The sequence below is a fragment of the Cyrtonyx montezumae genome, unplaced genomic scaffold (assembly GCF_038088225.1).
Source record: "Cyrtonyx montezumae isolate F1298 unplaced genomic scaffold, pur_monq_1.0 scaffold_20, whole genome shotgun sequence".
NCBI lineage: Eukaryota > Metazoa > Chordata > Aves > Galliformes > Odontophoridae > Cyrtonyx > Cyrtonyx montezumae.
Genome location: NW_027071937.1, coordinates 6,282,159 through 6,303,212, shown reverse-complemented (window position 1 = coordinate 6,303,212; position 21,054 = coordinate 6,282,159).

Sequence of the window (21,054 nt, the reverse complement as noted above, 5' to 3'; positions counted from 1 at the left end):
GTAGGAAACCTGCTTTAGCAGGGGGCTGGACTCAATGATCTCCAGAGGTCCTTTCCAACCTCCATGATCCTGTGAGCCCTGGAGAACGCAACGAGCTCTGGAGGTTGCCAAGCAGCTCTGGGGATGCAGAGGAGTTCTCCCCCCCACCTCACCCCACTGCAGGTTTCCCAATGACCAGGCAGTGTCCCTTGGCCGAGCTCAGGCATGCCAGTTTCCTCCTGTTGGGTTTTGGCATGGAGCAGCTTGGTGTGTGGGCTGTGCCTGCACTCTGAAAGCTTCTGAGATATTCGTAGCAGCTCTGCTTGTTCTGGTTTTGTCAGAACAAAAATAATTACTCAAAGGATGGAAAAAATATATGTATGTATGCATGTGTATGTGTGCGTATGTTAAGAAAAGATTTCTGAAGTGCACCACAGGGCTGTGCTGTGTTTTGAAGAGATATGGAGATATGGTAACAGTTCTGTATTTGCTGCACAGTGAAGGCCCTGAATGAGGGAAGCATCACAGGATAATCTGGGTATTTTGGAAACAACATCAGCATCACAACCCTGCCCTGTAATTTCACTGTGTACTCAGTGGTATCAGAACAAGCCTCCTGCCCAATGGTAAGGGAGAAGCACACAACCCAAGGGCAGCTCAGACCCCACCACTTCACACTGCTGATGAAGTCTTGAAAAGTTCTCCTACCTGGTCTTCAGCTGCCCGGGATGAATTTCACATATGCAGATAAATGCACGCAGAGGGTCTGTGACTCCTGCTTACCTGGTGCAATGGCTGATAAGGTATGTGTGCCACCTTCCCTCCTCACCCTGCTGCTATGGTTGATAGCTTTTTTAAATCATTTTTAAATCATTCCACCCTCCAATCAAAGAAATGTTTCAAACTTAATCCTGAATGCTTTGTACTGAGTGTGAGGGTGAAATTTGCCTAATGTACATCCTCGGAACCAAACTTATGTGGTGTCAGTGAAGTTTCAGCTTCTGCAGAGGGTCACATTGTGGGAATTAAGTTCTCGCGGACTGAGCGGAGCTGCCTGTCACTTTGCCTCAGAGAGATCAGCAGCAAGAGCGATTGCACACACATGTCTAGAAAATCTGTCTACCTGTTATCCCTCCCCTTTGAAGCAAAAAGCTGGGGCTAGCACATCAGCCTGCTGTAATTGAATTTCCCTGCCTCGCGCATTATGTTTTATCAGGCTGGGCTCTCTTGGCTCACCGTGATGACTTGGAGGTATTTGCATTGCATGGAGCTGCTGAGGAGAGTGGTTGAAAAATGGTGTGAAAATGCTGATAAATAGTTCTAAATGAAAGCAATTTTAGCAAGAGAGCCCGTAGGCGGCCTCAGTCTCATTTTTGGTGACTGCAACACTCCAAAGATAGAGCTTCCAGCAGAGCAGGCACGCACAGACTGAGGCTGCAGGAGACAGAGATTGGCTTGGTTTTGTCTTGCTGCTGTTTGGGGCAGGTGGGTCAACTTATTGGCTAGATCCAAGCCCTGAAGCTCTGTTCCCGACCCAGTCTTGCCTTTCTACTTCCCTGATAGTGGGAAACAGGAAAGAATTTGGAGCTATCAGTTCTGGAGGACACAGCTTTGGCTCTTGGCACTCTTCCACCAATGGTACCAAAGGGAAAGGCAACAGCAGCCTGTAGTAGGTGTGCCTTGCCCTGGAGCAAACACCGTCAGGGCCTGCTGGCAGCTCGTGGCATTGGGTTGGCAGTCCTCCTGTGCCCACAGTGCCCTGAGCATGGAACAAGGGCTGTGAGAGAGCTGTGGTGCTGCCATCTCACGTGGCCACCAGTACAGAAACCACGCTCATCCCAAGGCTGTAATTATTTGATATTAAGAGTCCGACCCATTTTTAAGCTATTTTGAGATGTGTTTAATATGAAATCAAACCTAAAGTGGTTCCTAGGCTTGCGTTAATGGAAGAGAGATAGAAACCTGAAACTAGAAGTACCTTTTTTTTTCTGTTTCCAAGTACATATGGAAATAACTCACTCCAGCCCCTTGTACTTAAGGATCCATTTGTGCTGCTGCCTCAGCTCCTCCTGTGGAAGGCAGTGAGTTGAAAGAGTGATTTAGACACTGCTAACGCAAACAAGAGGAGACAGGCCAGTACTTAGCGCGACAGGCTCCTCAGAAAGTTTAGACAGGGAAAAGCTGTTTCTTTTCTCTCTGTCGTTTCCCTTTTGCAGCCTGTAGATGAGAATTTCATAGGAGAATAATTCAAGGAGAAGGAACCCCTAGGTAATTCGTCTCCAGTCATCTGACAGTCCTTAAAGTCCCCATTCTCTGTGGAACAGCTATGTGTGTGCTAGCAGGTGCCATTAGTACATGCAATAGAAAGAAAACTGTCCAGATGAGTGACAATGCATATGCTAGAGATTCAGTAGGAGTATTCAGCAGAGGAATCGAGGAAACATGGAAATGAATGGGGCTGAAGGGTGATGTCCCTGCTCTGATAGTTTTGTATTGTAAAATACTCAGTCCCAGATGAGTGGGTTTGAAGAGGATACTGGAGGGTAATGTGGTGTGGCTCGTCATGGTAGTGAGCTGGCTGACCACTGTGAGGTCTGACTTTAAAAGGTGCTCTCCTTCCAAGTACGAAGTCAAATGGGAATTCAGATTCATAACGCCTGAATTAAAATTGAATGTAAATCACAGATTTTTCCCTACTGATAGAACCACTTAAATCTGAGTTTTTGTATGCGCATTTCAGTATTAGATCATGAGATGAGAAGTGGCTTTATCTACTAAAGTGAGAGTTATCATCATGCAGAACACTAAGAAGGAAGCTGCTCTCTGCTTTACGTGACTAAAACGTATTTTGGGTAAACTTACATAACTCGTGGACAAAAGTCTTTCTGCTCCCTTGTAGAGGAATGAGTCTGACCTCAATATTCAAAAATATGTTTTCCAGATAAACTCTACCTGTGTCCATCCTTTGGGTACACTGGAGGAATCCCTCCAGCTTTGTTCAACACCTGGGGCTGCACATGGACTTCTAATTAGTGAGTAACTTCTTTTTTTTCTTTCTTTCTTTTTTCCCTCACTGAAAGTTCTGAGGTGTAAGATCATTTTCTTAATCCTCAAAATAACTCTATTAATTTATTTGAATATAGCTGACTACATCAGCACAAGGGAAATGGCTGGAGATTCTAGGATAAAAGACATCTATTGTGTAATTCTCTAGATTAAAGCCATCAGACAACTAGGTGGATTCTGAAAGTCAAAAGGATAAACGTCCTGTGACAAAACAAGATGAATAATTTCCTTTCACTTTCAGTAAGGATGTTGATAATGACCATGGTGTGAAGGCAGGACACAATTGGGATGGTGTGTTTGGACATTTAAATCACCATAGCTGAGGCAGAAGTGGAATTCAAACTGCTTGATGATGCAAGAGGTTTGATAATGAGATGATAATGAGAGAAAGAAATTGCTTTTATTTCTTATATCTGAAAGAACTGTTTTACAGTGTTGGTTCAGAAGCAGGTTGATACCAAATTGTAAAAGAATTGAAAGCGTGGCACATCTATTTTAGAGGGAAAAAGTGATCAAGGCATTTGTAAGTCTATTAGTGTGACCTCTGTAGTATGCAAAACAACTTTGAAAGGCAAAATAATTAAAACAGTAAGATGGATCACAACGTGTTCTGCAAGAAAAGACCACAGAAGAATAATGTGGTAACTGTTTTCTAGCTAGTTGATGTGCTTTAGATCTGAATCCAAATAAGCTAGAAACATTTGATATATGCAATATGAGAAATACTCATTAAGACAGAGGTAGGTAAAATGAAGTTAAATCATATCAGAAGAGTGCTGCAAAAAGAGTTATGTTCTCCAAGAAGGGAAATATTTCAGTGAGGTGGTTAATAGCAAAGCTCTGGAAGGGCCAATCCTGTCTGATCCCACTTCAACTTTTCACTACTAATGGAAATTGACACAAAATACCAGTGACAAATAATACTGGGAAAAAAAAAAAAAAGTGTTAATTGAATGGAATTTACTTATGCTGGGTTGCTGACAACCATTGGACAACTGAACAGAGAAATCTGTGTAAGAAAAGGATGATTATGAAACCAAGAAATACCTAGATATGTTTGACCAGCTTAGATCCCTGAAGCAACAGTAAGGGGTGGAACTGTGGAAAAGGAAATATTCTCAGCTACCTGAGGCTACATGCCTAATAAAACTTGTGAAGAGCAATTTTTTTGTTGTCATTAATACCTGGTACCCCTTCATCTTTACTGCTATATTCTGCTATAGATATCCTGTCCAATGGTTCTGGGAAAGACTGGCGGAATAATCAAGTGGGTGAGGAGTCAAAGACTTGAGTTCTTAAGAGAAATAAATAATTGCTGTTGCTAAATGAGTGAGAGGTTTGTGGACGATAAGAGGAGCAGAACAATTCAAAATGCCAGGGAAGGAGATGATCTGTTAAGCTCAAGGGTAGCACTGACACAAGAACAAATGAATACCAACTAGCCATGATTAAATTTAAACTGAAAAATACAGGCAGGCTTCTCAAAGGCAGAGAGGGGAGCTCTTCTGCAAAGACTTTAAAGGGTTCAGAAATCTTGAGATTCATCCCATCTAACTTTAGATACTTGGTGAAGATACTTACCTTAGGGATTTAGTCACAAGAAACTCTTCTGTAATTAATGTAAGAACCTCCTCCACAATGTGACTCAGATCTTAGGTGCATTGAATCATCCTGGAGATGTCTCTCTTTCTCTAGAGGTCCAAGAGAGTTAGTCCAAGCTATCTTAGTCCAAGATAACTAGTAAGTACTGCTGATACCTTGGTTAAATACCTAAAATATGATGGATGATTTTTCATATGGAAAAGACTCGTTTACTCCTAGACAAAGAGTGATTAAACAATCACATGGAGCAGCTACCTACCAGAACAAAGGCATAGATTTGAAGACCCAGATCTGTTTTATACCAGCCTACTTCCACTTGCATCTAAAGCCCAAAAATATTTCAAAAGGAGGTTTACGCTGCCAAGCTGTACTTGGTTTTATCTTCAGAACCATGTTCAGCCTCTGGATTCTGTCTTGAATTATGAGCAGTCTCAAGTGTCACTGGAAATCATGGGAAGTTTAATTCTGGGAAGAAACACGGGTTGTTCATAGTGCCTGTGGGCAGTAGTTTTTGTCTCTGTTGGAGAAGAAGCAAGATTATTGACTTCAAGATTTATTAAAACAAATTTTCTTAATTTTGCTTAGGTTGATGGGTTCTTTTATAGCATGAGTTAAGCTGTCCAGATCTCCTGGTTTTGTTATCCTATCACCTCACTATTTTGCAGTGTACTGTGGCCTTCTTTATGACATATAATAGTGTGTCTACATTAGCTGTTCTTCTGTTGTACACCGGTTGTTATATCCTGGTTGTAAATAGCACTTCATTCTCACTGGCATATGAAGATCAACATTGAAATGCCCCCTTCCAGGTCTCTTGCTGATCTTTTTCTCTATTTTGTAAAGTGGTACTAATTTAAAGACATTTAAAGAAGAAAGAAAGCTGGAAGTGGAGGCTTGAAGGTGGTATGGCCTCTAGTGAGGGTGAGGAGGAGGAGAGGGAAGCTCGATAATGCTGCCCTTCCAGGGATTCTGCCGTTAACTGATGCATTATTTTTCTAAGCTCATTAAATAACCCTTAGAGCTGTGAAAAGGTCAAGAGAGGGGAAAGAGCTGAAGATGCCTGTGGATTTTGGTAGTTGTTGCCATTTCCTAAGCAAGCAAAGGAAAGAGGAGAGGAGAATGAAGAGGCAAGGATAGGGAAGTGGAATGAAGTGTGTTGCATAGTTTTTGATGATTCCTTTACTTGCAGCATCGCCATCTCCCTCCCTCCCTCTGAAGGCAGCAACAGGATTTGCCCAAGGTGCTGAAAGCTACAGATGAAGCTTTCAGCAAATTTTGTCCTTCCCTCTCTACCTGATTTGCTGCATTCCTCCCCACAGATACAATTCCTGGGCTCACCTCTGTCCTGGGGAGAAAGAGAGAGAGCCAAGTACAGAAACCCAAAGAGAGAAATGATCGCCGGGAAAATTACCGGTTGTTTCCTTGCTGTTCACCTGCCTCGAGTGGTTCACTTAATTAACAATGCAAGCGTGAGCTGACAGGTTTGGCAGGGAACAATAATGCGGTGGGAGGTGATGGAAAGTAGTCTTGCTGGGAAAGTTGTTCCTGGTTTATAAATACACCTGATTATTACAGAGCTGCCCATTAATGACACTGTAGTTTATAGCAACGCTCCCTGTTCCCAGCCCTTGTTTTCATGGTGTAATGCAAAGGTGGCAGAATTCTTCTCTGGGAGGTGAAATTAATTTTGCAGAGCAGCTTTGTTTTCATCCACTGAGCATTTGAAAACCAAATAGAAAAGACCTACCTGGTTTCCTATGGGGAAAGGCATTAGATAAAGGTGGGGTTTGGTCTATACACATAGGAAATTTCTCCATTTTGTTCTTAGAACAGAAGTTGAGTCCCAGGAGGCACTAGGCTCAGGGTGATTGTGTCCTTGGTTCTGAAAGGCAGCACGGTGCCCAGGTGAAAGGAAGCCTGGTTCTGGTCTCATTTACTGACGAAGATCAGTAAAGGACTCTACTTGCTACTCTAGCAAACTCTAGCAAATCAGGAAATTACACTGGTGGAAAAAAAAAACAGCAGGAAACCAGATGAGTAGCCAGCCGAGCAGTTGAAAAGTAGGACATGTAAACTAAAGTGCATGTGATTTTCCCATAAAATTAAAGGCTTTATAGATGGAAACTTAACCCACCATCTAAATATTAATGCTTTGTAAAGTTTGAAAGTAAACTCTATAATTTAGGCCAGTGTCTAACAGGGGAAAGAATTGAGCTAGCTTTGCCGGGCCGAGAGAGAAACCACATGCGATCAGGCAACGCAGCCTAACGAGATGCAGCTTTTCCTACCAAAGCTATTTTTCTAGTTTCATGGCTGATGCTGGCAATCCTTGTCACAGGCTGTGTGAGACCTGACCTCAGGAAAACCCTCTTCCCTCTTGTTCAGCTCAGACCCTGGGCCGGGTCCATCATTTGTATCTGCTCTGGGTCTGTTTCTTCTGGAGCTGTCAACACACCCTACAGAAGCAGCTCATCCTCAGTTCTCCTTGCACCAGTCACACACTCCGACCCCAGTGCAACTTGCTGTTTGCAGCCTGGCTCAGATTACAGTCATAGCCAAGATGCGGCCAGCACTGTGGCAGGGGATCAGTTGTAGCTGCATCTATCACTCTGAGATGCAGAAGTTGTGTTCTTGTTGCTTTAGAAAACCAGATCATGTCTGTGAACACCATATGCAAGGATGCCTGAGGTATAAAACCAATTTGTTAGATTTTTTAGTGGGTCTGTTTTCTAAGCCCCTTTGCAGGACATTCAGATTTGCCTTCCAAAGAGATGTGAGGAAGATTTTGGGCAAGTTCAGAGGTCTCCAAATCCACTGATACTTTGGGAGCCTGGGCCATGCCAAGCAGGTTTACCTGTTTACAGAGCTCTCCCTTAGCTGCTGCAGACAAATTCCCTACAGCAAAGGAAGTGTTTCCTTTTAACTGACTCTTGTTTCTTGCTTGTGGAAGACAACATCCAAAGGAAAAGAAGCAGACAGAAATTTAAACAAACAAAAACCCAAAACAAGTCAAGACTTGAAACTGAACTGGTAGAAAAATCAAAAGCAATGCTTTTGGAGAAGTGGATGATACTTTAGATACTGTTCATAATGAGACTAGGGTGAAATGTAAAGCTGGTATGTGGGGTAGCCAAGTGGTAAGAGGGCTGTAGGTCTATGATGCATTGAGTGAAGGACATTGTTAAGGTCCACTTCCCAAAGAAACTCCCCAACAAAGCCCATCTATCTTCCCCTCTCCATGCGACCCAGGGAGGCTGGTTCATAAAATAAAGCCCTGCTCCTTATGCAGTGTAGTGCCACCGAATTCAGCACATCAGCCATCCCCAAAAAAGTGTAGCTCAGAAATTCTACACAAATACAAATCCAGATCTTTGGATTCCGTATGAAAAAAATACAGAGTACTGTGACATTAAAAACCTTTTTTGCTTTTTTCCTACTTTCCAGTCTATAACTATCTGCCCTTTGCCTTTGGAAACTGGGGGAGCTTGCATATGTTTGTCTCAATGCAGAACACTTGTGTGAAAGCTTCATTTACATGGGTCAGAAACAGAACAAGATTGTTTTCTGAGGTCATGGCTATCCCTGCATAGGACTGGTGTTTTAGTGCTGAATTCGCAATGTTGCTGATGGGTTCTTATTTGTCTGAGAATGTTCGATTCTTGTGACTAGATTGAGATTAAGGTCAATGGGATTAGGGTGTGCAGCTTTACCGGGCATGGCTGAAAATCCCTGTTTGCATGACTGGCTGCTGAGTTCACCAAGAGGGGAAGAGCGATGTCTCAATGTTAGAACATGTACTCCCCTGCCTACAAGCATGTGCGGACACACAGAGCCGGGCAGCACATCTGTAGAGTGGGGAAATGTTTGGCACATGCTCCCCTTGGGATTAGCACTTCAGCAAAGGAGCACGTTGAGCCAGCGTCACACATCTTTATTTACCAAACAGATTTTGCTTGTTCAGTTGTGTGAGCGAGTAAGTACAAGACAAAGATGAGCTTCTCCGGAATTGGAACAGTTTCTTTGTCAGCCCTATGGCTCCTCCATTTAATTTCACAAATCTGCTGTAATCAGAGTGGCTTCACCCACCGGCTCGGCAGAGATGAGTGGCAGGGGAGGCGTCGCTTCCTTTCCAGCGCTCTGCGTTCTCAGGCATTGCATCAAAGTGGCATGGAGCCTCCTGGGAAAGGGATTTGCTATAACTCATGTCAGTCCCAGCCACATTATGTTTATGGATATGATAGACTGAACACTGAAATTACCATTTGCACAAATGATCACACAATTCCTTCAGGCCTACTGTGTCCCTTTAATAGTCCTATCTTTCAATAACGAAGTAGAGATCAGTCAGGACTCTCTGGAAATCCCATCTTTTTCTTTCGTTTCTCTTTTTCCTCCTCCTTTTTTGGGGGGGCGCTTTTTTATTGCACACATTATTTTCATCTTTTCTCTGAGCCAGATCCATTTACCAAGAGGTTTTAAGGGAGATCAGAAATTAGATTCTCAATATTCTGTTAATACTCCAGAACTAGCAAGCTGGCAGAGAAAATTCATTGCTGCTTGGGGCAATGAGTCATAGTAAACTCAGAAGTTAGGGAACTGCATATAGGGAAGAGGGATGCTATTCACGAGGCCTTAAAAGCCTATACAGTACAGGAAAGATACTTTAGAGGTTGAGCTTTCCTTCTGAACTTCATAGTGATTCTTGCAAGCCCTGCTCCATTTCCTTTAAGATTTTACTCTATCTTAGAATACCCAAAACACAGGGCCAAACAGCTGACTGCTGGTGTTACAGGCAAGAAGTGTGTCTGTTGCACGGACTAAGTGATGAGCTGTACTAACCAAAATCCAGTTCAACCTTCTCAGTTTTATCTGCATAAATATCACTACTACAGTTCCATTAGCCCCGTTCTCAAGGAAAGAGTCTCTATGAGAAGGACCAGGTTTTTTCCTGAATTTATTTTTTAGGTCTCACCCAGAGTTGAAAGGTTTAAGGGCAAGCTAAAAACAGGACGTGCAGAAGAGGTTAGAACTGAATTTTAGGACTGAGGAAATATGATCTTTTGGGGCAAATTTTGAGCACTGGACATGATCTGTATAGGTGATGGGAAAGCTGCTGACAGTAACAGAAATTCCCACAAGTGATATTTAGCTAACAGTCCTGGGAGCTGGGAGCAAGAACGGATCATGCCCTCGCAAGGATTGGTGCTGCATATTCTTGTCAGGACTACAGCCCCAGAGGTGGAGATGGTGACAATCCATAAAGCTCCTTGACAGTCTATGGACTGGACTCACTGGTAACATAAATCAGAAGGCTTTGATGGAGCTGCACAGTGAGAAATGGAGTCTTGCTGTTAATCATTGTATTCAAGTTGTTGAATTTCTTCCATCTCCCCTTAGAATCTCATTCTGTGCCCCCACCTCTTCTCCAGTTTTTTCCTTGATCCTCCTACGCTCCTATATATTTGCCTTCTCATTACATCTAGTAGCATCTTCAACCAAAATATGTATAAGGTCAGGCTGAGATGAGATTATGTCCTGAAAATACAACCCACCAGCGATGATGGTCAAAGCCATTAGAAAGATTCAATCACAACCACAGACCTTTTCAAACCCCCCATGTGAGTGCACCCAAGTTCCTGTGAAAACATTGCGTTCAGGAGCAAATTCTGCCTGGAAATGTGTTTGTGAGTCCTCTGCAAGGCTCTGCAATGTGAGCAGCAGTTACAGGAGCTGGGTAGATGCGCCTACAACTTGAATGGCCTCTCGGTGACAGTTTTCATTCCTGAGCTTGAAGCCTTCATCTCCCCTCTGCCTTCCCAGTGGTGGGAAGCAGCCAATGTATTTGTTTTTAATTATTTCCCTTGTTGCATTTGCTCTGTTTTCTTGCTTACGTTAACACAGCTCTTCTTACTGCCTGTGCTCAGCTGCCTATTTGTCATTTCTGCTGTTTGACGTGTCGTGGTAATCTATGTGCACCCAGCCTGCTGTGCATCGATATTTACTAATGGAGCTTCTTGTATTCAGAGGCTGTTTGCAATAAAAAGATAATGAAGAAAACTCCTTGACCCTGTCCAAGCAGTTTGCAGAAATCACGGCTATTGACAGGGGTACGTCCATGTCTGTCCGCGGTGTGGGGAGGGCAAGAAGGAAGGAGCTAAGAAAAGGGGAGTAGGGACCTGGGAGAGGTGTGGAGGAAATAAAATGAAGGAGAAATAGGAGGCAGTGAGGGAGGAGTATGACAGAGGGAAATCATTACAGGGAAGAGGAGAAGGGTAAATGGAGATCCAAGTGCTATGGGGAGAAGGGCTGGCAAGTGAGGAGAAAGAGGGATTAGAGGAAACAAAAGGGAGAGTGTGGACAGTGGAACTGCCAATTTACAGAGGCTGAGAATTTGGCTCCATAACCACGGGTTTCTGTCCCATGGAAGTGATGCTGTGGCATCTTCAGGCAGAGCAAAGTGTACAGTTTCTGTGTCACAATACAGCTCCTGATAGGTTGTGCAGTCAGCAGGGAACCTTTTTTCTGTCCTGAAGACCAAACCACTGTATGTAATGCATTTTGCAATAAAATCCGTATGGATTTTCCCAGCTTCTGCAGTATGAAGCAACAGTGAGATCAATAAACGGCTTCATACTTGCAAAGTGACCAAAAAAAGACATTTAGGGAGATTTTGAAAATTCTGGGCAAATGGTACAACAAAAACAAATCCCAGTGCCTACAGCAGAGCACTTAAATCCACGCTTAATGGCCCGATTCCCAGAAGAGTGTACGCAGTCCTTGGACTTTGAGGACTTATTCTAGCACAGTTTTGTGGCCTTCAGTATATTTTTGTGCAACATAAGATGAAGCATTTTAGAAGAACTTTCCTGTCTTTGCTAATTGTCACCTGTCATAGAGACAGTCTGACCAGGAGCAGGGCATGGAGAACTCAGCAGCTCCTGATGCTGTCTGTGCACTACAGAGTGTTGGTTTGTGGCAATCCTGCTGCAGGCTTACACAAATCAGTATGAACAGGGCTGAGCTGAAGAGGATTAACAGGAGTAATTTACAGGCTGGGCTGTTGTTCAGAGGTATTCCTGACACGGCCTAGGCCACATTGATCTGTGGGTTTCAAAGCCTCCAATACAAAAGCAATTACCAAGGACCCAGTCCGAATGGAGGGAACTGCAGTCTCCTTTTAGTCTGAAAAACCATGATGTTTTCTTTTTTAAATGATTTTTTTTCCCCAATATTTTTAGCTGGTTTTAATGTGAGCAATTTTCAACTGGAAGCTGAAGGCTCTATTGCAAGGTTCTGCAGCAACTGGTCAGCTCCCATGAAACGTTCGATGGGGAAGAGTTAAAGCGAATTGTTTTGACTTCAAATTTCATTTTGGTAGTGACAAAATGCTTTGTTTAGAGCACAGAGAAACTCTTGGTTTCCACATTTTTTTCCCCAACCTAATTTGTATGGATTTTATATTACATTAATGCATTAATTTTAAATAGTTCATAATAGCAGAGTGCTCCGTATTATGTCATTTTGATGTCTCCATATGATTTTGTTAGTTTTACACAATTTCTCTTCTGTGAGAAGACTTGAGAACCTAGGCTGCTGCTTCCAGCTTGGAATTTCCAGTAAAAATGGTGCTTTGCTCTTCTAACCACGGCTACAACAGCAGCAACTCATCCTTCCCCTCTTCCAAATACTTACCATCCTTCTTCCTTCTATCTTTACCTCTCCTTCCTCGTCCTTCTCTGTCCTATCCTTTGAGGTATTCAAGTCCAGGGGCCTGGGCAGCCTGATCTAGTGGCTGGGAACCCTGCAGGTTGGTTCTTTAAGTTCCCCTCCAACCTAAGCCATTCTGTGATGGTTTTTCCTCCTGTTCTCAACATACTCAGTGAAAATCTCCTGTACTTAAGAGGAAAGCAAAGGGATAGGAATAAACTAAGGGTCTGGGGGAGTAAGGAATGGGATAAGGAGCAAAAGCGTGGGTGTGTTGGGAGAGAAACCACATCAGAGAGAGCTCAGCCACATTAAGAATGCTGAGAGAAGTTTAAATAGAAAGTAAATGAAAGACTGTAAAGATTGGACTAAATCATATCAGAGAAAGGCATTTGGGAGCAGATAAATGGAAAAAAGTGGAGAAAGAAGGATAAGAGGAAGGGAAGGTCCATCATGTCTTAAAAGGAATATCTCTGTGGTCACTCAGCCCTTTGCATAGCTGATTCCAGGGCTGGCAGCAGCAGCAGTTTCTGGGGGGTGTTTTATACCTCTTTGTTTGATGAGAGGTTTAACAGCACCATTGCATTTTGCAGGGCTGCCCTACTTTCGTCTGGATGTGGTGCTCAGGGACATGATTTAGCAGTGGGTTGTTAGAGTTAGGGTAATACAGTTAGGCTGAGGTTGGACTTGATGATCTTGAAGGTCTTTTTCAACCTGAGCAATTCTATGATTCTGCAAATCAAAAGAGGAGACAAAAAAAAAATTCTTGAATACTGCAATCTGTGCTGAATTTCAGTGGAGAAAATGCTTGGGAAGCTCCTCCAGCTGTGTGGGTAAAAAAACTGGAACATGCTTTTTGTCCTGAAATGGGTTGTTTTGACTTTGTCGTCACAAATACATTAGATAGCTCTTTGAGATCAGTAAAATTCTAATAAAAGCAAGCAGAAACAGATACACAGTATACATATCAATATATATTTATTCAAGCTGTAGCCTCTGTGTTTGTTAGCTTCCAGTGAGTTCACTTCATGCCCAGATGCAGCTGGAAGCCCCATAGCCTGGCACTGCTCCTGTTTCCTCGACAAAAACCCACCCCTGCCAGCAGCCTGGGGCTGGTGGCACTGCACAGATCCCATTGCTCTACCCATTGCATTCCATTTGGAAGGGGCCAAACGCCTCTGCTTGTGCAGTCCCACCCCAAAGACCTTGTGAGTGTCTCCTATCCTTCACCAGCAGCCGTGGCGTTCAGGCTGCTGCGCTTCATTTCCTGCAGAATTTCAGCTGCTTCGGTATTTATCAAGAGCATCTGTTAGGCAATCTGGAGGGGAGCGGTAATGGGGCCATTAGTGAGCTTGAGGAGGGAGGTTCTCAGCTGCACCGAGGCCACGCAAGAGGAGGCTGTGTGCTGTTCAGGGTGTCGTGACCTTGAGCACTCACTGATGAGCGATGCCGTGTGTGTGTCTCGGAGCAGAAATGACAGTGATGATGTTGCTCTGAATAGATGTGCTCTGGTCACCGGGCCTGGAGAGGAATGCAGGGGATGGATCGTTAGGAGCAATCAGCATCTCAGCACTGGGCTCTCGCAGAGAGACTGTGTCTAAGTGCAGGGAAGAAGCGCAAGGTAAACCGTGCAAGAGTGCGTGCACCTTCCTTTAAAGGTTATCCTTCATATGGAGCCTTTTTCTCCCACTGTTCGTACTCAGAGGTGAGCAACAGTGTGCATAAGAAACATAACTCTACGATTAGTGGCATGCACAACCCAGTGCCAAACTCCTCTACGTACACAACAGCTCAGCAGGACCCACAGTACTGTCTGCTGAGCCCTAGCCCTCCATCCCAGCTTGCAGCCACAGCCCCCAGCCTTCCCAAATTTCCAGCTGTTTCCTACAGCAGCAGCAACAATGCAGCACCTCTCACTCTGCGTTTGGCCCCATGCTGTGCAGAGCAGCTGTGCTGTGGCTCAGTGGCGGCTGTGCAGGAATGCTCTTCATCCAAAACTCTCCATGAATGCATTGAACAGAGCAGATCCCCTTTCTTTGCCTGGAGAGGCTGCCCTGCTGGGGACACGGTGCCCACTGGTTGCTGGGTGGTGTCCAGAGGGAAACGACAGCAGTCACTCTCCATTTCTGAAATGAAACTTGGTTCTGACAATAAGCAAAGTTTTCTCAGTGTCAGACTTCTTCTTTTCCCTTTGATTCACGCATCTACAGTCTCACGTAGTCCTAATTCATTTCTTCATTGGCCCTTCAGCCGTTACATTTTTGCTTGTCAGGGTGCTTTTTAATTTTTTTTTCCCCTTATAAAAAATATAAAAACGCTTAATGAGGAAATAATGATATTTTCTCACGTCAGTGACTACTTTTCCTGTCATCTTTGATGTGCTTGTAACGTGGGAGGACAGATTATTTATGACCGGGGAAATTAAATATTATTTCATATATATTCTTTTTCTAATTCAGTCTGTGTCATCTTCCAGTTCCCAATTTCTTTCCATTAAAGTTATTGTCTTTGCCGTTCCACTCGACCATTTGCTGTTGGTTTTGTAACAGTGCTGCTGGAAGATGCAGAAAAACATAATGGAGAAAAGAAATGGCATAATTTGCAGGAGATTCTTTTCTCGTCTCATTTAAATGAAGACAGTTTGTTCCTGAGTGTCAAAAACATCAAGAGCAACAAAAATATGGAAATTGGTAATTTCTTGCTCTAGGAATGCTTCCAAAAGATTTGGAGGTTCTGTTTGATTCTAACAACTACTAAATATGTGTCCAAGCCAAACTTCCAGCATACAATATCTTCTGAGGCAGAGTTTTTTTGTAAAACCTATGACCCCAAATGTTTCCCTCATCTACCAGGATGTCCTCAAAGCTGCAACAGACATCAAAGCCCCCAGTGTATCCTTCAGAGGCCCTGCATGGGACGTTCCTTGCTCAGTGTGGTGGGATTAACCCCACGTTCTGCACTCATTTTCTGGGTTTCTGCAACCACTGAAGGCAGGGGAGCAGCTCGTGGAGCCGATGCATCTCTATGTTTGTCACTTTTATGAAGGGTGGAATTGCCTTTCCTGGCTGCGGATTTCTCCAAGGACCACAGAGGGAGACCAGACAGCAGCCAAGTCCTGGCAATCAGCTCTAAGGTGTCTGTGGACTAATGGGAGACAAATCCCATCCGTTCTTTCCATCTGCCCTGTTCCTATTTTCAGCTACAATGGCCTCAACACAAGCATCCCTCAGGAATCAGGGGTGAACCTGAGGCTAGAGACTTTAAATGCTAGTGAAATAAAGAGCATTCAGACTGGTTTTATCCCAGAATATTCTTGCCCCATCACTTGTGTCTTTTCACTTTTCTTCTCAGTTGCTCCTCATGCTGTTGCTGTATTCAGTAGTGTATTTCGTAGAGGAGTTTTTTTGTTTTGTTTTTTTTTCTGCTTCCTTTTCAGTCTCGTGGCTTTGTTTCATGGCTCCTAGCACCATGTATCGAAGACAAATCCAAATAACCTTATATCATCTTTCCTCTTTTCTTTCTTTCTTTATTTTTTTCCTCTCCACATTTCAGCAAGGCTACTGCTAATCTCTTCCTTTGCAAAGATTAGAAAACTAGTTTTTCTTTGACCTTTCTGAACAATCAGGATCTTGGAGTCCCCCAGATGGGTCTCCATTATCTCATCTTTTGGGTTGCTGACAACGATTAGTCAGGACAAAGGATGTGCTTGGAGCATTGGAGCTTCATTCTGCCCTTAGGGAGTACCTGGAAATAAAAGCAAGCCAAGGGGGAAAGCTCAAGCAAAAAGAAAGGTTCGACCTTTAGAAATCATCCTTGGATGGTGCTTTCTCACCTTTCCAGATATACATAACTAAGATCTGCAAAAATAGGTCTCTAAGTGCAGGCACCTGCATCTAGACTAATTCCCCAAAGGACTGCTCCCCTGTGTGTTCCACTGAAATGAACACTCAGGACTTTTGAAAATGAGGTCACCAACAGAAAAGTAATTTTGAACTGTTAGTTTTGTTGATGCTGTATCCAGCCATGTAGCTATCCATCTGCGTGCAGTCATCTTTACAAGATTTTATTCAGGAGTAGACTACCCCTGTACAGTAACTCCAAGCAAGGGATGACTGATACTTCTTCCCCTTAGGATCAATCTAAGAGCAGAACTGCAGCTCATCAAGGCATGATTTCTTCACCTACTCCTGTTTTCAGATGCTGATCATCTACTGTTTTTCCTCTCTGTCCTTCACAGCTGCTTTCTGCACCTTTGGAACACCTCTGCCGACTTGCTGCAAAGGAAGCTAAGGCAAGGAGGGAAGTCATTAAGAGTTCAGAAAGAAAAAGAGAGATTTTTTAAAATGGGCTGAAGCATGAAGAATGGCCTTTGTGAACAATTCAACCATTTATCATTATTTCATTGGCATTTTATGAATTATAAATTCCAGATTGTAATGGAGTAATATCTCATCTCCACTCCCCCTGAATGGGCACTGGATGGATGGCCAGGTAGGCTGCCCTCAGTCCAGCAACGTTCTCCAGAAGTCACTGTTCAACTCAACCTCCTTTCCTGAGTTTGGTTTCAGTAAGTGGATGTTGATCTTTCATTGCTCTTTTCCAGATGCGGATAAAAGAACTTAGAAAACAGCTTTTATTTTTCTGAAGAAAGCTTACTTAAAAAATAAAAATCAACTTCTTGTTTTTCTTTTCCTACTATAAATAGAAAGGCTGAGCGCAGAAAAGAGAGACGAAGCCAAATGCTGTTGCTTTGCAGTTAATCCAGGAGCTAAGGGCTACTAAGTGTGGACACAAAGTGCACTGGCAGTTCAGATGTTGGGTGATGCCACAACTGACATAACTCACCAACTTTTCATGGAGTATTTCTGTAACATAAACGTCATGGACCTGCTTCCACGTTAAGTTACACTTTGGCTAAAATGAGAGGTACTAAATAGAACAGCTATTATCTACATGTATTATTAATTTGGTGGGAACTTTTTTCCAATTTTCTTTTATTTTTCCATACCTCTTTACACACAGTGGGGTTTCCCTCCCTCTTCCATAGCAGGTTAATGCCTGCTTCAGCTTATCTGCTAGGGACATGGAGGCCCGAAGCACTTGGGGTTTCATGAGCAGAGATCTCTGATGCGATGAATGTGGAGAGGAAAATCCCATCTTAAGGAGAAAGTCTCACAGTGTATCATTAGGAATTGCTGTAGAATTTATTTTCCTCTGAGACATACTCTGAGCCTGATTCTCAGTTGCGCCTTCCTTTTGCTTGGAGCAAAAAATAAAGGTGTGTGGAGAAGGAAAGCAGGATAGGAGGCTTAACCCAGCTTTGTGGTCCTTGTACCCCAAGGCTTTAAAGAAGCCTAACATCTGCATTTGAAGAGATCATTCTACTCAACCTTTGTTTCCCAAGTACATTGCGTTCACCCAAAGCTCCCCAGAGATCCAGAGCACATCTACACAGATCCTGATAAAGGGCTGGCAGTGACAGGGAGATTACTTCGTTTGAATCTGAGGTTTTCAAATAAATACACCTGAATCTAAATCCTGTCCTTTCATAAGTCAAAGGGCTAAAGCTCTTCATCAAGGCAAGGCGCTCCCCAGGCAATCTGCATTGAGGGCTCTGAAGCAAGGGAATGCTGTTGACCCAGACTTCACTAACTTCTTCGCTCCTGAGAAGTTCTGGTGGGTGATAAACCTTTGTCCTTTTTCTTTGATTAGCTTTACTCTGGCTATAAATCCCATTTTGTTCTGTGCTGGGATCTGGCCAAGGAAATATTTCTATTAACCTGGAGCAGCAGGGGAGCAGCAGCTGGCTCAGAGTGCCTGGAGCTCACAGGCCTGAGCGTCCTGTAACACCGATGCTTCTTTCTCTTGGAGACCCAGACTGAACTGAAGGAAATCCGTGCTCCTTCTGTGGTTATTTTGCTAGTCTGGGAGCTGGCAGAGCTGCGTGGGCAGGTTGTCATTAACCTAAAGATGGCAGTCATTAGAATTTCAGTCTGAAATCTGTTCTCCGCACAGCCTCCATGTGCTTCATCTCTGCTGTGAGCCTTAATTTACCCATTCACAGAATGGGAACATACTCCTGCTACTTTCATTGCCTGATTTGCTTTAATGTAAAACATCTGCAACACCTCCTGCCATTGAGAGCTCTGAGTTCACTATCTGAATGTCAGAGCACTTGTGGGGACGACGGTGTTCAGCTCCAGGAGCAGCAGCATCCCTGTGCTCGATGGGCCCTGTGTTCTCTTAGAGCCACACACAAGGCCCTGGATCTTCCATGGGTCATCAGCCTAGAGGAAGAAAGGAAGCCTACTTTTACTCCCTGATCCTTTCTGCTCGGTTATGGCATTTTTTTTTTTTGTGGCATTTACCCTGAGCCTTCCTGCCCCAAAGGCCTGCTCAGTGCATCAGCCCCATTGCCCAGGCCAGGCAGAAGAAGGCTTTCCCCATCCAGGCCTTTGGCCTCTGCGACACTTCTCCATATTATGCAGGTGTAAACTGAATCCCAAATATACACAGTGAATCTTAAAAACTCATGTTCCCAAAGGCAAACTCCGTAGTGACTCATCTCTGGGAGGCTCCTGGATTTTAGAATTGTATATTTTCTACTTTCTGTTAACTCCCTCTGAAGTTTTGCCGTGTATTTGCTGTCCCTTTTTATATGCTGGCTCCCCACTCTGCAAAGTCTGTGCCCTCGGCCAGCAGTGCTTTCTTTGCTACCACTGTAGTGTGCCCTAGAAAGAATTATAGCATTGCCTTTCTCTCGACAGCTAGGTCATCTCTCAGTAACGTACAATAAGCTGTACCTGGGCCAAAGGAAATGGGTTTAGCCTGGCGGGTAATTAATTTTCTCCGGGTTCAGTTTCCCACACTGAAATTGGTCTCAGACCGATCAATTAGAAGAACATTTTGCAAACGAAACTGATTATGAATCATGGGTTTCAGTTCGGTTGTGGAAAACCTGATACACGACTTGGAGCAAAACACAGAGAGAAGCCTCAGCCCATTTATCCCAGCTGGTGCAGAGAAGTGAGAACAATACATGCACCCTGACTCGTTCAAGGAGGAAATGGTGCAAAGACTCAGCCCAATTGCCATCTGTTTGAAAATGGCCCTCAGACCTCCTGAAGAGCTGTCCCAGGACTGTATATCCCTTATTCAGGAAAGTCCTGCTCCCTGTTCCGAACAGACACACAAATAAAAAATGAAGAATTATAGGATGAGGAGCATCCCCCAAAAGCCCTTAATTCAGACATAATGGTTTCAGACAACCAAAGGAATGATCTCAGAAAGCTGAAGTCTCTGTATCACAGTCATCTTCCCATTTTCTTCTGCAGGTAATAGTCACTGAAATGATAGCAGCCTTTTCAATTGCAATTTCATTTCTTCAGAATATTTCCATCTCAGCATACAGGATCCATCGCACGTAGAGTGAACAGACACCCACTGCTGCACTTCTGGGAGCACTCTCCATTCCTCCTGCTCTTCTCCGCCCCAGGGACGCTGTGCAGAACTTCGTACTGCCATTACTTGTTTCAGGCGGAGTTTAATTTACAAACAAGTCTTGCCACTGCTTCTTTAAAATATGCCCAACGCTCTACTTAAGAGGAGATAAATAACTTCCAGAGTTCAAATGAAATTCTGCTGAGGAACATTTTCTTCTCCCGAAAAAGCCGTGACACTAAACTTTGCAGTCATCTCAAGCCTTGAACAGTTTTTCATTTGTGTCGGATGAACCCAGTTAAAATTCCTTCTCACGGACTCGGCATTTAGAGGCATTATACTGGAAGTAGCTTAATAACTTTTACTTTAAAAAAAAAAAGAAGAAGAAGAAAGATAGAAAGGCATTTCATAGCACCATGCAAAGTAAACAAAGAAAAGGCATTTCACAAAGCAGAAAGGGGGCCAAGGCTGGACCTTCCAGCTGAACAAGTCTGGGTATGAACAGTTCATATCCTCTGTTTTCCTAACACAGACTCTTCATGAAGGAAGAACTGCATTTGAACTGAAATGTCTTACTCTGTAGCTGAAATATGTAATGCATTTGTTATCTCCCCCACACTGACTTTTAGAAGTGCCGTTGGCAGGAGAAGAGGGAGGCTTGAGCTGCTTGTTTCTGTAGGAGGAAACACTGCAACGCTGGGTCACACCTGAGACAGTTTTGTCACCAGCACGGTTTGTTCTTAATGAATGGAGTCCCATTGTGCCAGGAAAGTGATTGTGGCTTTTAGTAAAAAATAAATAAATACAGTACCATTGAATACCTTTGAACTGAGAAGCGAGACCAGGAACCTGAAGAAAGGTGAAGCTGGGTGATGTGCTGCTAAAAGCAAACGCAGAGAAAGGAGTGCTGTTGCTCCTGTGGTAACCCCTACAGCTGAGGACAGACACAGAAGCTGTTTAGGAATGTGTAAAGATGAAGTTTCCTGTTCTGACTGCAGTCTCTCAGAACTGCTGCTTTAAGATGCAATGGAAAGCTGATGTCCTGACCTCTTGTGGTCACTAAATATACACTGACGGATTTTCCAAGCATATGATTGTGTTCAACATGTTGTCTCTTTTCCAAACGGTGATTTGCTTTACTGAATAATGCTATCTCTGGAGCCCTCCTCGTATTTCCACCAGAGCAGAAACTTGCTCAGTGTGCCCGGTGCTTTTTGTACAGGTACAGTGTGATGCAGCTGGAGGATTCCGCCCCTGACAGAT